We start from the raw sequence: 13,044 nt of genomic DNA, 5'->3' as shown, positions 1-13,044 counted from the left end.
AGATGTATTTTTCAAGCACGGAAATTTGGTGAGAAAATTTCATAATATATATTTTTATTTTTATTGAAACCGTATGATTATATACATATAAAATAACCATCAGATCACCCGTTTGAAGCGATTTGAATAGGAAGAGTGGGATTGTCAACTTCCTATTGTTACCATTTCGGGGATAAAGGGCGGGCTCTTCTCCCCATCGATTGGGTCAATCTTGGAAATGAGGGCTTTATTGTATTATTGTTTGTACAAACCTTCTTCTGGAAGGAGATTCTCTACTCATCCCGTGGATGATGGAACCACCCCAGCCATTTTTGGCCCTTCATGCAGGAGTCTGATGAAATACAAACAATAAAATAAATTATATGGAAATGCTAATATCATCTTCCAAACTTGGACGTACATGTTCATGATAGCATTAGAGGCGAAAGTATAGAATTGATAGTTCCGTTAGGATACGGCAGGCATGAAGAATGTTTTTATAGAAGTCGATTTGAAAGCGAGCGGAGGGCAATATTTGTGATGGCACATATCGCACGACCTTCCTTCTGCCAAGCTCCCGTATGAAGGGGGAGGGAAGAATATCAGTGTGGAAGCTGATATATCTCCACTGGCAAATAAACGAAAATACGATTTTCCAATTTGTTTCACAAATATGAATCAGTTTATGCATTGGAAAAGTAAAACACCTCAACGGAATCCGTATTTTTTTGTCGAAAAGGCTCTACAAAATGCTTGACAGGTACTCAGAAATGTTTATTACAAAACAACTGGCGGTGAAAGTTATTTCATAAAAATCATTGATGTTTGCGATATTATTTACAAAAGTAAAAGAACGACGAAAATCTTCAAAATTTGGGATTACAACATCGGGTCGAAAACGTGATAAAATGGGGGGAGGGGGGGTAGAGAAAATCAGAGAGTGACAAAATTGGATCAATACTGTATTATGACTAAAGTTCCTTTTTATAAAAAAAATACTTTGGTCCGATCCAGCCAATTTTCAATATGAAATGATAAGACAGGATTTCCATTTGAATGCAATTTGTTGGTTGAGAATAGGAGCCAATAAAATAGCTACACTATTTCTCGGGTACTTATTCAAAAGGACGTATGTGATTTTGTAAACAAAGATTCCAACGTCGATTTGTCCAATCTGATGGCTCTCCCACACAAACCGAGACCACTAACAGGTAGCCGAAGGCTTCCCCTACCTGTCTGTGGTGATGGTTTGCGTGGGAGTGCTATCAGATTGGACAAATCGACGTTTGAATCTTTGTTTACAAAATCACATACGTCCTTTTGAATAAGTACCCGAGATTTAAGTTTTTTTGTGTGTAAAATATATAGTATGTTTGCTATTATTTATTTTCAGTCCATTGTCCGATCCATGAAATTATCAATACGAAACAATGCTATAAGAAACAGGATCTCCCATTAAATGCAACCAGTTGGAAGCAAATCGGATAAGGATAAGTACCGCAAAATGAATTAGATTTTGTGCACTCAAACACACAGACATCATCTCACGCCGACCATAGACGGTCGGTATATAATACTATGGATCTCCGAGACATCTAAAGTAATGTTAAAAATGTTAAAAATTTAAAGATAATTTAGGAGATTTCCTCTGGAAGCTGGAAGGGGTTGCCGTGGTCACAACTAACAATTTGGTTTTGCTGAAGTTGTTAACCTAAACTCTGCTTACCTTAATATTATTATAACATCCATAAATTACATGAGTGTGATAATCCATACACAATTCTAAAAGGGGGTTGAAAATGGTCAATTAACGAAATTAATGGATTATAGGCAGTGCTGTCCTACACTATGTGGTAAAAATTCTGCTTCTTAATTTTACTCCATCTAAACGGTTTTATAATCTTAGCTAAGTAAGTGTAAGTGTAGTTTATAGGGGGATATTCTACAAGATAAATTTCGTTCAGAACCTCCAATTGTAAGGACATCGGTTCTGATGATGCATTTCTACTTGTGTTACACATGGTCCTCAATGGCAATTGTACTAGATTATTATTATTTAATCAGACTAAGGCCGAAGTGGCCTGTGCGTTATATAAGAGTCTTCTCCATTCGGCTCGGTCCATGGCTACACGTCGCCAACCACGCAGTCTACGGAGGGTCCGCAAGTCATCTTCCCCCTGATCGATCCACCTTGCCCGCTGCGCACCTCGCCTTCTTGTGCCCGTCGGATCGTTGTCGAGAACCATTTTCACCGGGTTACTGTCCGACATTCTGGCTACGTGCCCGGCCCATTGCAGTCGTCCGATTTTCGCGGTGTGAACGATGGATGGTTCTCCCAACAGCTGATGCAATTCGTGGTTCATTCGCCTCCTCCACGTACCGTCCGCCATCTGCACCCCACCATAGATGGTACGCAGCACTTTCCTTTCGAAAACTCCAAGTGCGCGTTGGTCCTCCACGAGCATCGTCCAGGTCTCGTGTCCGTAGAGGACTACCGGTCTAATTAGCGTTTTGTAGATTGTCAGTTTGGTACGGCGGCGAACTCTATTCGATCGGAGCGTCTTGCGGAGTCCAAAGTACGTACGATTTCCAGCCACTATGCGTCTCCGAATTTCTCTGCTGGTGTCATTTTCGGCAGTCACCAGTGAGCCCAAGTACACAAATTCTTCTACCACCTCGATTTCGTCACCACCGATGCAAACTCGCGGTGGGTGGCTCACATTGTCTTCTCTTGAACCTCTTCCTATCATGTACTTCGTCTTCGACGTGTTGATGACTAGTCCGATCCGCTTAGCTTCCCTCTTCAGTCTGATGTAGGCTTCCTCCATCTCCTCAAAGTTACGTGCCATAATATCTATGTCGTCGGCGAAACCAAATAGCTGGACGGACTTATTGAAAATTGTACCACTCGTGTTAATACCTGCTCTTCGTATTACCCCTTCCAAAGCGATGTTGAATAGCAAACGGGTTGCGGGTTTCGAAGGGACTCGAGAATGCCCCTGAAACTCGAACTACGCACATCACTCGATCCATCGTCGCTTTGATCAACCGTGTCAGTTTATCCGGAAAACCGTGTTCGTGCATTAGCTGCCATAGCTGGTCCCGATCGATTGTATCATATGCGGCTTTGAAGTCGATGAATAGATGATTGTACTATTGTACTAGAACGAACCGTTTTATCACAACGTCGGTGGGGGAAATATTTCTCTGCCCTTTTTTATAAGGTGATGAGCAATTTTTTTTCCATGTCTTGTTATGATCGAAAAAATCTTAGGCTTCTTGTCTATCGTCGTTAATTATAAATTAAGAGCGAATTCTGCCATCCTTGTTATGCCCAAACTATGGCGGCGAGGTTACGTTTTCATGTGTCGAATGAGTGACTTCTTGGTACCACATTGGATTGATATAAATACCAAATCAGAAAATTTTGTCTCAAATGCAGCAGCTTAATTGACAATCGATCAAGTAATTTCATGGAAGAAAAAAGAGGAAACAGACTTCCGTGGGAAGTACTTGAAGCGAGAAGTTTGTGGACATATTCTGGAGAAAATAGTTTATTCATGAAATTAAGATTAAATATATAAAACACCTCTACTTCAGTCCCCACCATTCCAGCTACATTCATGTATCTTCAAATAATCATATTTTGTATGAATATAACAGTAATATATTCATTTGAATTCATGGATTTGACATACAAGCCTATAGCTAAATTTCAATAAACAACACAGTCCCTTTCCAACCCCCTCAAACAACCTTGATACGTCCCATATTGTTAAAATAATCATATTGTATATTATAATATTGAAATTTGAAAATATAAAATAAAAGAAATCGGCAAAAAATACTCCGGATAATCGAGTCTAAAATTCCGGTTAATCGAACCCCGGATAATCGAGTCCGACCTGTATTCTGAACACAGGTGTATATATATAAGCATCAGGTTGTTTTGCTTCAAAAGATTTTGTTAAGCTTGGAAGAACTGCATGTAATGCGATTACTGGTGATATTTACTTCCCTCATAATCAAACCTCTATTTGCTTAAAGGTATTTGGGTTAAATATCATGACTTGATACATTCATCTATTATTTTTAGCGGAACAGACTACAATGTATCGACCTACAGGGTTTCGCTGAATTTTTATCTATTTTATTTCCCTTTAAAATACCATTTGCCTAATTTGGAATTCTTGAGAAATTCATGCAAACATTCCGAACAAATTCCTTGAATGAATCATTAGGAAATTCCTGGAGGAGTCTTAGATGAAACTTTTTAAGGTATTAAAAAAAAATCCAGGGAAAGTTGATGCCAAATTCTTGAATGCATTGGAGTTTTTGGATGAATTCACCAAAATTCTTTCAAATTCCCAAAGGAATTCTTGAGAAATCTTGAAGAAATTGTTTGGAAGACACTTTCAAAACTCTTTATAATTTTAGATCCAACCGTGTCTGTTAGTTTCAATTCAAATCAGTTGATGTTTAACGAAATGAAAGCAATTTCATGTCCAGAAACTATCAAAGATTGCCTAGAAAAGTATTTTGAAGAAGATCTAGAGAAAATTTCCTAAAAATTCTGGAAAAAAATAAGAAATTCATTTGATTTTTGAATAAATTCCAAGAATTTCATTCACAACTTATGATTTTGAATTTGTCCCAATTTTTGAGTATCCTTAAAGTTGTAGAAGCTCCAGCAACATTTCCGAAAAACTTTTCTAAATTTTTGGAGGAAATACTATCTGAATGGCAATCTAAATGGAATGCTGTAAACTGTTAAAAATAGGTTTGTAAAATAAGGGAGATGTTCTGGAGAAAAAATAAAAAAAGCATTCATATTAAACTGAAAAATTGTACTATAGGATTCATAAAAATATTATGAATAAAAATATTAATAAATTATGATAAACATTAATAAATCAGATGTCTGAACTGTCTAATATCCTTTTGCTAATGTAAGTCTTGTATATTTTTCCTTTTTGAGCTATTTGGCGTCAAGTAGAGGATAACTTCTAGGTTGGCGCTCCAAAATCTGTGACATTATTCAAGATTCATTAGCTAGCTGAAAAAAATACACCTCATTAATAAAACTCAACTATTTCATATCTAAGTGTGGAATCTAATGCTCCTACACACTCGTTAAAATCAACGCACCAGAGTCGTCAGTCGTGGACACAGCCGCACCGCAATGCATACAGAGCTGTTCAAGAATCTTATTATTGTCTACGGCGTCATGCAATTCAAACCTGAAGTTCCTGAAAGCTCTCCAGTCGCTTCCAAGCGGCGGCTTTCACCACACACAGCCCCCCGGTCCCCCTCTGTCACACTCAATACCCTCCCGTCGGGGGAAGATGTCCATTCAAAGCGCACACAGCGCCTTTCGCTTCACCGAGTCCTGACGATTGCAATTTTGCACCGCCGCACCCACGACACCATCGAGTCATCGCACTTCTTTCTCTCGTTACGTTGATAATTATATCACATCCTCAGTCAATGCGAGAATATATCACTGGTGCTTGCACCACATCACACATCCTGCCGCCGCCGCTGGCTCCGGGCCGAGGGCCCCGTGTGGGAAACCATTTGCAGCGCACTCACACATACTGACACCAATACACCCTCAACGCTAGCCATCGCCAGCGTCGCCGTATTCAGCGTTCACATTGTTTCTGCAGTGAAATAAATATCCTTCCCGTCCTCGGCTGGCCGTGATTGCTGGAATCTTCAGAATTCTTGCACCATTCTCCGCATCGTCCTCAGACTGCACTAGATTTTCATCAACCGCAGTAAATCCTTGCACAAAAATTTTCTAATTCCTTGCTTCTTCATTTTTTGTGTCGGGTTTACCTTCACTCTGAGTTTGGTCACATTTTCCCATAGCCAAGATCAGAAGAGAAACACTGACTGTAGTAAATCACTCGTCGTCGTCGTCCGTACGTCCGTCACGATATCGTTTGAATGGCAAAGTCCTTTTTTCACTCCTTCGTTCTTTTCAGCAAGGACAAGAAATAATTCCTTCGCGACCCCGAATTCCACACTCCCTCACCCCACACTGACTGCTCAGACAATTTTAGCGAAAGCGACGATGAAAACCCGTCCTTAGCGACTGAGAAACCCCCGAACCCAACCCAAACAAAAAAATCTTTCCGCTGCAAATCCTATCCACCGGTATTTTCCTTCTGTGGCATAATCTTTCCCAACCAAACTTCACTATCCCCGAACAGGAAAAAAAAAAGATGGTAAAAGGTAGAACCAGTGTACTAAAACACACTCACTTTGGACATTAAATGTCTCCTCTTTCAAGATTATCCTCTTCTCCTAACACCGACTGCAACTGACTGCCAGGACTTCCCAAAAAGAGACACCCGCGCTCTGCTCTGTGCAAGACCTATAAATCCAAAGTTATCGAGCGATCGAACGAGACTGACTTCTTCAACGGAGACGACAACCACGGACCGCCGTTGTTCGTTCAGTCAGTCGTTCCGTTCGGTTGTCTCGGTGTGCGCTCTGACATTTTTTCCCTGCTTTCCGTCGTTCGTTCGTTCATTCGTTCGTCCATGCAAACCAACCTTTCCATTTTTTTTTACCTTTATTCCATTCCATCCAGAGTCCAGAAAGCATTCATACACTCGCACCGTCCTATATGTAGGTGCTATGCTTCGAGAGCACTGCTGGCTGACAACGACTACATTTACCTCATAATGGGCGGCTGGTCGCCGCACTCGCCCTCTAATCGACTCTCCACCGCGTCTATGCTTCGCCCATCATCTCCGTGCAGAGCGAGCTCAGTATGAAACACCTTTCCCTTCTCGGCTTGCTTGCGTGATTCGTTATTCGACATTCCCGACTCGGTTGTTGTTTTTGTTGTTGCTGTCGTTGTTTTCGTCGGTGGTATCAAGAGCCTTCCATTACCACGCATACACGTAAACAACGGCAGCATATGGAGAGACGACAGATCGGAACGGAGGTCCTTCACGCAAGCTGAAGGAGGGTGGAGTAGCGGTGACTATGCTGCTCAGTTGGTTCTGGTGGAGATTGTTTTACAAACACACTGACAACGAGAGCAGCATATTATTTTCAATGTGCAGAGAAGTCCCATGGCAGTGTGGTCAGATTTGAAAGAGTTTGAAGCAACTTTCAGGACTAGAACTCACTCAAAAGTTTCCCACACTGTCCTTTTCTTGAGCATTAGATTTTGTTCATCTTTATTAAAGTGATTTTTTATTTTATAAAAAGAAACGGAATCATTGGAGAGCTTCTGCTCGAAGCATGGAAAGCTTCTGCTCGAAGCATAGAAAGCTTCTGCTTTCAGATTGAAAAGCTTCTGCTTGAAGCTGGGAAAGCTTCTGCTCGAAGCTTGGAAAGCTTCTGCTCGAAGCTTGGAAAGCTTCTGCTCGAAGCTTGGAAAGCTTCTGCTCGAAGCTTGGAAAGCTTCTGCTCGAAGCTTGGAAAGCTTCTGCTCGAAGCTTGGAAAGCTTCTGCTCGAAGCTTGGAAAGCTTCTGCTCGAAGCTTGAAAGCTTCTGCTAGAAGCGCTTCTGCTCGAAGCTTCTGCTCAAGCTTGGAAGCTTCTGCTCGAAGCTTGGAAGCTTCTGCTCAAGCTCAAGCTTCTGCTCAAGCTTGAAGCTTCTGCTCGAAGCTTGGAAAGCTTCTGCTCGAAGCTTGGAAAGCTTCTGCTCGAAGCTTGGAAAGCTTCTGCTCGAAGCTTGGAAAGCTTCTGCTCAAAGCTTGGAAAGCTTCTGCTCAAAGCTTGGAAAGCTTCTGCTCAAAGCTTGGAAAGCTTCTGCTCGAAGCTTGGGAAGCTTCTGCTCGAAGCTTGGGAAGCTTCTGCTCGAAGCTTGAAAATCTTCTGCTCAAAGGTTGGAAAGCTTCCACCAGAAGCTTGGAAAGCTTCCACTAGAAGTTAGGAGAGCTTCCACTAGAAGTTAGGAAAGTTTCCACTCGAAGGTTGGGAAGCTTCCACTAGAAGCTAGGAAAGCTTCCACTAGAAGCTTGGAAAGCTTCCACTAGAAGCTTGGAAAGCTTCCACTAGAAGCTTGGAAAGCTTCCACTCGAAGCTTGGAAAGCTTCCACTAGAAGCTTGGAAAGCTTCCACTAGAAGCTTGGAAAGCTTCCACTAGAAGCTTGGAAAGCTTCCACTAGAAGCTTGGAAAGCTTCCACTAGAAGCTTGGAAAGCTTCCACTAGAAGCTTGGAAAGCTTCCACTAGAAGCTTCCACTAGAAGCTTGGAAAGCTTCCACTAGAAGCTTGGAAAGCTTCCACTAGAAGCTTGGAAAGCTTCCACTAGAAGCTTGGAAAGCTTCCACTAGAAGCTTGGAAAGCTTCCACTAGAAGCTTGGAAAGCTTCCACTAGAAGCTTGGAAAGCTTCCACTAGAAGCTTGGAAAGCTTCCACTCAAAGTTTGGCACGTTTCCACACAAAGCTTGGAAAGCTTCCACGCCAAACTTGGGAAGCTTCCACTCAAAGTTTGGAACGCTTCCACTCAAAGTTTGGAACGCTTCCACACAAAGCTTGGAAAGCTTCCACTAGAAGCTTGGAAAGCTTCCACGCCAAACTTGGAAAGCTTCCACGCGAAGCTTGGAAAGCTTCCACGCGAAGCTTGGAAAGCTTCCATGCGAAGCTTGGAAAGCTTCCATGCGAAGCTTGGAAAGCTTATATGCGAAGCTTGGAAAGTTTCCACTAGAAGCTTGGAAAGCTTCCCCGCGAAGCTTGGAAAGCTTCCCCGCGAAGCTTGGAAAGCTTCCCCGCGAAGCTTGGAAAGCTTCCACGCGAAGCTTGGAAAGCTTCCACGCGAAGCTTGGAAAGCTTCCACGCGAAGCTTGGAAAGCTTCCACGCGAAGCTTGGAAAGCTTCCACTAGAAGCTTGGAAAGCTTCCACTAGAAGCTTGGAAAGCTTCCACTAGAAGCTTGGAAAGCATCCGCTAAAAGCTTGGAAAGCATCCGCTAGAAGCTTGGAAAGCTTCCGCTAGAAGCTGGAAAGCCACAGAAGCTTGGAAAGCCTGCCAGAAGCTTGGAAAGCCCGCTAGAAGCTTCTGAAAGCTTCCGCCAGAAGCCTGGAAAGCCTGCCAGAAGCATGGAAAGCTTCTGCCAGAAGCCAGGAAAGCTTCCGCCAGAGCTTGGAAAGCCTGCTAGAAGCTTGAAAAGCTTCCCCTAGAAGCTTGAAAAGCTTCCGCTAGAAGCTTGAAAAGCTTCCGCTAGAAGCTTGGAAAGCTTCCGCTAGAAGCTTAGAAAGCTTCCGCTAGAATCTTAGAAAGCTTCCGCTAGAAGCTTGGAAAGCTTCCGCTAGAAGCTTGGAAAGCTTCCGCTAGAAGCTTGAAAAGCTTCCACTAGAAGCCAAACTTGGAAAGCTTCCACGCGAAGCTTGGAAAGCTTCCACGCGAAGCTTGGAAAGCTTCCACGCGAAGCTTGGAAAGCTTCCATGCGAAGCTTGGAAAGCTTATATGCGAAGCTTGGAAAGCTTCCACGCGAAGCTTGGAAAGTTTTCACTCGAAATTTGGAAAGCTTTCACTAGAAGCTTGGAAAACTTCCACGCGAAGCTTGGAAAGCTTCCACGCGAAGCTTGGAAAGCTTCCACGCGAAGCTTGGAAAGCTTCCACGCGAAGCTTGGAAAGCTTCCACGCGAAGCTTGGAAAGCTTCCACGCGAAGCTTGGAAAGCTTCCACGCGAAGCTTGGAAAGCTTCCACGCGAAGCTTGGAAAGCTTCCACGCGAAGCTTGGAAAGCTTCCACGCGAAGCTTGGAAAGCTTCCCCGCGAAGCTTGGAAAGCTTCCCCGCGAAGCTTGAAAAGCTTCCACTAGAAGCTTGGAAAGCATCCGCTAAAAGCTTGGAAAGCATCCGCTAAAAGCTTGGAAAGCATCCGCTAAAAGCTTGGAAAGCATCCGCTAAAAGCTTGGAAAGCATCCGCTAAAAGCTTGGAAAGCATCCGCTAAAAGCTTGGAAAGCATCCGCTAAAAGCTTGGAAAGCATCCGCTAAAAGCTTGGAAAGCATCCGCTAAAAGCTTGGAAAGCATCCGCTAAAAGCTTGGAAAGCATCCGCTAAAAGCTTGGAAAGCTTCCGCTAGAAGCTTGGAAAGCTTCCGCTAGAAGCTTGGAAAGCTTCCGCTAGAAGCTTGGAAAGCTTCCGCTAGAAGCTTGGAAAGCTTCCGCTAGAAGCTTGGAAAGCTTCCGCTAGAAGCTTGGAAAGCTTCCGCTAGAAGCTTGGAAAGCTTCCGCTAGAAGCTTGGAAAGCTTCCACTAGAAGCTTGGAAAGCTTCCACTAGAAGCTTGGAAAGCTTCCACTAGAAGCTTGGAAAGCTTCCGCTAGAAGCTTGGAAAGCATCCGCTAAAAGCTTGGAAAGCATCCGCTAGAAGCTTGGAAAGCTTCCGCTAGAAGCTTGGGAAGCTTCCGCTAGAAGCTTGGAAAGCTTCCGCTAGAAGCTTGGAAAGCTTCAGCTAGAAGCTTGGAAAGCTTCCACTCGAAGTTTGGAACGCTTCCACTCGAATTTTGGAAAGCTCTCACGCGAAGCTTGGAAAGCTTGCACCTGAAGCTTGGAAAGCTTCCACGCGAAACTAGAAAAGCTTCCACTCGAAGCTTGGAAAGCTTCCACTCGAAGCTTGGAAAGCTTCCACTCGAAGCTTGGAAAGCTTCCACTCGAAGCTTGGAAAGCTTCCACTCGAAGCTTGGAAAGCTTCCACTCGAAGCTTGGAAAGCTTCCACTCGAAGCTTGGAAAGCTTCCACTCGAAGCATGGAAAATTTCAACTCGAAGCTTGGAAAGCTTCCACTAGAACCTTGGAAAGCTTCCACTTGGAGCATGGAAAGCTTCCACTCGAAGCTTGGAAAACTTCCACTCGAAGCTTGGAAAGCTTCCACTCGAAGCTTGGAAAGTGTCCACTCGAAGCTTCGAAAGCTTCCATACGAAGCATAGAAAATGTCTACTCGAAGCTTGAAAAGCTTCCATTCGAAGCTTGAAAAGCTTCCACTCGAAGATTGGAAAGCTTCAACTCGAAGTATGGAAAGCTTCCACTCGAAGCTTGGAAAACTTCTGCCCAAAACATGGAAAAAATATACTCAAAGCATGGAAAAATTATGATCAAAGCATGGGAAAACTATGTTCAAAGCTTTTTAAGCTTCCACTCGAAGATTGGGAAGCTTGCACTCGAAGCTTGGAAAACTTCCACTCAAAACTTGAAAAGCTTCTACTTGAAACTTTGAAAGCATCCACTCGAAGCTTGAAAAGTTTCCACTCGAGGCATGGAAAGCTTCCACTCGAAATTTGGAAAGCTTCCATTAAAAGCTTGAAAAGCTGCCAAACTTGGGAAGCTTCCACTCGAAGCTCGGGAAGCTTCCACTAGAAGCTTGGAAAGCTTCCACTCGAAGCTTGGAAAGCTTCAATTCGAAGCTTGGAAAACTTCTGCTCGAAGCATGGAAAAAAATATGCTCAAAGCTTGGGAAGCTTCCACTCGAAGCTTGAAATGCTTCCACTCGAAGAATGGAAAGCTTCCACTCGAAGAATGGAAAACTTCCACTCGATGTTTGGAAAGCTTCCACTCGAAGCTTGGAAAACTTCCACTCGTAGCTTGGAAAGCTTCCTCTTGAAGTTTGAAAAGCTTCTGTTCTAATCCTGCAAAGCATCTACTCGAAGCTTGGAAAGCTCCCACTCCAAGCTTGGAATGTTTTAACTTGAAACTTGAAGAGCTTCTGCTCGGAGTTTTGGAAGCTCCTGCTCGAAGCTTGGAAAGCCTCTACTCGAAGCTTGGAAAGCTTCCGCTCGAAGCTTGGAAAGCTTCCGCTCGAAGCTTGGAAAGCTTCCGCTCGAAGCTTGGAAAGCTTCTGCTCAAAGCTTGAAAAGCTTCTGCTCGAAGCTAGGAATGCTTCCGCTTGAAGCTTGGAATGCTTCCGCTTGAAGCTTGGAATGTTTCCGCTTGAAGCTTGGAATGCTTCCGCTTGAAGCATGGAAAGCTTCTGCTTCTGCTTGAAGAATGGAAGTTTCTGCTTGAATCATGGAAAGCTTCTGTTCGAAGCTTGGAAAGCTTCTGCTTCTGCTTGAAGAATGGAAGTTTCTGCTTGAATCATGGAAAGCTTCTGTTCGAAGCTTGGAAAGCTTCTGCTCGAAGCTTGGAAAGCTTCTGCTCGAAGCTTGGAATGCTTCCGCTTGAAGCTTGGAATGCTTCCGCTTGAAGCTTGGAAAGCTTCTGCTCGAAGCTTGGAATGCTTCCGCTTGAAGCTTGGAATGCTTCCGCTTGAAGCATGGAAAGCTTCTGCTCGAAGCTTGGAAAGCTTCTGCTCGAAGCTTGGAAAGCTTCTGCTCGAAGCTTGGAAAGCTTCTGCTCGAAGCTTGGAAAGCTTCTGCTCGAAGCTTGGAAAGCTTCTGCTCGAAGCTTGGAAAGCTTCTGCTCGAAGCTTGGAAAGCTTCTGCTCGAAGCTTGGAAAGCTTCTGCTCGAAGCTTGGAAAGCTTCTGCTCGAAGCTTGGAAAGCTTCTGCTCGAAGCTTGGAAAGCTTCTGCTCGAAGCTTGGAAAGCTTCTGCTCGAAGCTTGGAAAGCTTCTGCTCGAAGCTTGGAAAGCTTCTGCTCGAAGCTTGGAAAGCTTTTGCTCGAAGTTTGGCTTTGCTAGAGGCTTAAAAAACTTTCGCTCGAAGCTTGAAATATCTTCTGGAATGTTCCCGCTAGCGTGGCTTCCACAAGATGCTCGGATAAGCTCTCTTAGCTTGAAATACTTCTTTCAATTTTTAATAGGGACAGGGACAATGGGACAGGATTCTGCGTCGAATGCAACTTGTTGCGAGAAAATCGGTTAAGGATAAGTGCCTAAAAAATGAGTGAGTTTTTTATGTGTTTTGCGCACAGACATACACACACACAGACGTCACCCAATTCGTCGAGCTGAATCGATCGGTATATAACACTATGGGTCTCCGGGCCTTCTATAAAAAGTTTATTTTTGGAGCGAACATATAGCCTTTATGTATATTTTGTATACGAGAAAGGCAAAACCCCTGATTAATCCACCCAGCGGTGTTGGTGCCTTTCTCGTGCAAAAAATACTTAAAAATACGAGTGAGTGTTTTTTAGCGTGTTTTGCGCATAAATAGTAT

General features: G+C 43.5%; 1 protein-coding gene across 8 annotated transcripts in view; it reads right to left on the bottom strand.

Annotated features, from left to right (window-relative positions):
• LOC134207783 (ephrin type-A receptor 3) overlaps nt 1-13,044 on the bottom strand; it is a 270,055-nt gene that overhangs the window by 255,702 nt on the left and 1,309 nt on the right. For 4 of the 8 annotated variants that reach the window (XM_062683683.1, XM_062683689.1, XM_062683690.1 and 1 more), the window contains exon 1: nt 6,249-6,404. The exons of 2 other annotated variants lie outside the window; for them this stretch is intronic. The gene's annotated coding sequence lies outside the window, so the exon portion shown is untranslated. Of the gene's footprint in view, nt 1-5,219; nt 5,609-5,820; nt 6,083-6,248; nt 6,405-13,044 lie in introns of those variants that run through there. 2 more of the 8 variants (XM_062683687.1, XM_062683688.1) reach the window with 2 other exon arrangements.

This window comes from Armigeres subalbatus, chromosome 1, assembly GCF_024139115.2.
Source record: "Armigeres subalbatus isolate Guangzhou_Male chromosome 1, GZ_Asu_2, whole genome shotgun sequence".
Classification (NCBI taxonomy): Eukaryota; Metazoa; Arthropoda; class Insecta; order Diptera; family Culicidae; genus Armigeres; species Armigeres subalbatus.
This window is presented reverse-complemented; position numbering and strand designations above follow the sequence as displayed.